Raw genomic sequence first — 3,173 nt, forward strand, 5'->3', positions numbered from 1 at the left:
GTAATTAGGCCCAGAGATCGCTATTGCGTCCGGTGTTGCGACTTCAGCAGCGACGTTTTGCCACACGACATGAGGGAATGTTCCATTGCACGGTTCTGGACAAGGCTCCGAGTGGGGACAGCTCCCATCCCTACTCCGACACTAAAATAGGGTCAGATGGCTTAGGATTCAGGCTTTCAATTCAAATAGCCGACCTTTATGTGGAGTAAGGAACCGGAGCAAAGCGACGAGGGGCCCGAGAAGTTGTGGTGTCGCGATTGCATGAATGAATCTCCGGAACTCCAGAATTCATCACGGAGTGCAAATGTTTTGGTTCTCGGAAAACTCAAATAAAGTAATATCATACAGTTATTGTTTTTCATCATCCCTGATCGACGCTCTCTTTTGTGAGAAGCAGCGGACCATTCGTGGGTCGGATCCGATGCGACACCCAGCATGGTCTTCAACGTGTGCCAAAATGAGAATACAGCTTTTGATGATTTCGAGCCAAGAGCGTTGTGCGATCGAACGTAGAATCGGCTTCTGTCATTATAGGTCTCCGAACGATCGGCCGTATAGGTTGTGTTTAATAGGGCACGTAGTTCACTAGTAAACTTATTCCACATCGATTTAACTCATCCATTGTTTTAAATGGAGATGCTACGGACTGCAGACGGCGGCCGCCGCTTCTAGGCTGCATAGACAAAGTCATGTGATGTCACCCGTGATTTGTTCTGCGTTCGGCGCGGCGGCCTCGAGTTCGCGTTCTTCGATTCGGTTCGAATGTCTTCTGGCGACTTCTCTGCCGGCTTCAAGACCCCACCGCCGCGAGGTGCGCATCAAACATTGCACTGGGTCGCAGGTAGATTTTTTCGTTTCTCGGTCGCGCAAGCACTTTTCCGGCTCAGCACACAGCGGTGCTGCTATCACAAAACATCAGTCGAACTTTTGAGACACTCCAGCAGTGCTCAGCCGCCGCCACCGCTAATTACGAAGTGCTTTGTTCGGGGTAGGCGATGCGGCCCCGAGGAGCAACAACCCTGAAGTTACTTCCATTTCTTCGGCTGGCAGGCATGCATGCATGCAGGCCATCTGAGCTGGCATGCCGATAGCAAGTAAGCTAGGCGATCGGTCGTTTGTAGGCAAGTAAGCAGTCCGAAGAGAGACGAAGTACGAACGCCTTACATGGATCAAGGCATCGGAGCTGACGAGGCGCATCATGACTTGCAAGTGCCCGCTTCGGAATCCGAAGACGTCGACGAAGCTTTGCGCTGGAGCAGCAAGCACAAGAACACGAAGATGACAACAACGACGACGACAATGAAAAGAACGAATTCGGTGCGTGGGATTCGCTCCGAGGATTTGCTGCCGCTCTTGTAAGCGAGTCCAACCACCATCGCCGCCGTGGCCGGCGCGCCGGTCGCCGCAGCTATCACGAAGAACACAGGAATCAATCAAAGTTCGCCTATCCCATCGAAATCCAATCCGATCTAATTCAATTCGACCAGATTCGGACTGTAGGAACCGGATGACTCCGGCCGGATGCATCGACGGACGAGCTGCGAGCGGAGAAAACTTGACTCCGATTCGATTCTCGGGCTCTACGCGTGCGGATACCTGCCGGAATGACCGTGTCGCTGATCCATAGTGACATTGTTCCACGCTGCTGGCCCGAATCAATCGTTGCCGCGGACCTCAGACAACGGACGGCGGACCATTTGATACACACGGAAGTATTCTAGGTGAAGTCAATGAGCTTGACTCCGAGCATCTCTTTGCACCGTGGCTCTCATTGAATCCCGGAATGGTTTTTCGTTCCAAGCTCTGGATGTTGAACTCGATTTCCATAGATTTCTCGGGTCGAATAACAGGAGGATTATTCGAGCCCATCCTCCATCCTTCGCTTGGTAACCTCCGCTTGCAGCGCTGAGGTTTCGATGCCACTTCGTCTCGCGCGAGGAATCTGGTAACGGGATTGACCCTCGTTGAACAATCTACATCGTTCCGAGTACAGTAGGTATTCGGGAGGTCCTGTCCAGCCGCTGTTATGCGCTCCGTTTTGGTCGCTTTTGAGGTTCGCGACTCCGAACGATAGAGTTAGATCGTGAAATTCGTTGAAGGGCAGAGTACTCCTTGCTCTGGAATGGTCGAATCGAGTAAGCGAAGTGAACGAATGATTGAATGGAGCCCCGACTGTTCCCGCTGATGAATGATCTCGATGAGAGAGCTGCTCGAATTATTCATCAAGCGTCCTGATCATAGCAATCATGAGTGAAGGAAGAAGATTAGGCACAATCGGCTCTGCGGATCGAAACGAGGCGGAAAAACAGACCTCAAAAAATCTCCCTAAACTGTGACGGCCGTCGTTGGTCGCTCTCCTGCGAGAAAAAAAACTCTGAAGACACCCCTTGGCCTTGGAGTGAGAATTCGCCTCTTTTTAGTCAATCTCGCGAGCTCGGCGCGCTCGCTTCCCAGCGTCTGCCTTCCTCCAAAGATCCACGAGGGATTTTCACCGAAAGAAACTGCCCGTCTCCTTGGCTTCGCGCTCCATTCAGTGTTTACATCACAGTCTCGGGCAAAGCAAAAATGTCTCGAGAAAGGAAGCGTATCGTGCTATGACTTTCGAGGCAGCCAATCGGGCTGACTTTCGCACATGGACCCTAAAGATCAGGATCGCTGATCGTTCTAGACAAGCCCACCGCGCCGTCGGTGATAGGACAAATAACAAGCCTCTATTCGATTTGATTAAATTGTTCAACGCTGAACGACACGACATCAGCCAACAGGGAAGGTTCTCATGGTTCAAATACCGCCAAAGCAGCGATGGGTCGTTCGGCTGACTGTGTGCTTGCCTGCCTGCCCGTCCGTTTCAAGACTGGCAGGATCGGTCACGACAGAATCGAAACGGAGATACACGACCTTCCAGTTCAAAGCGATCGTTGCCGAACGCCTTCGGGAAATAAATCTAGGCTCTGAAATGATTTTACTCGACAACTTGTCAAACGTATCCTTTTGGGATTATCCGAATTTCTTGTCAGAGAGTCTGAAGCCGATGCCGGAGGAAGGGATCCATTCCAGTATGGGTTTTCAATGCTCGAATCAAGCTCCGAGGTTCTGGAAAAGACTTTGCCTACAAGCGATCGGGGGGAGTCGTGGTACGGGCAACGCAGTCTCCAGCCGAGGATTTTCGCCGA

The sequence above is a fragment of the Galendromus occidentalis genome, unplaced genomic scaffold (genome assembly GCF_000255335.2).
Source record: "Galendromus occidentalis unplaced genomic scaffold, Mocc_1.1 scf7180000075986, whole genome shotgun sequence".
NCBI classification, from domain to species: domain Eukaryota; kingdom Metazoa; phylum Arthropoda; class Arachnida; order Mesostigmata; family Phytoseiidae; genus Galendromus; species Galendromus occidentalis.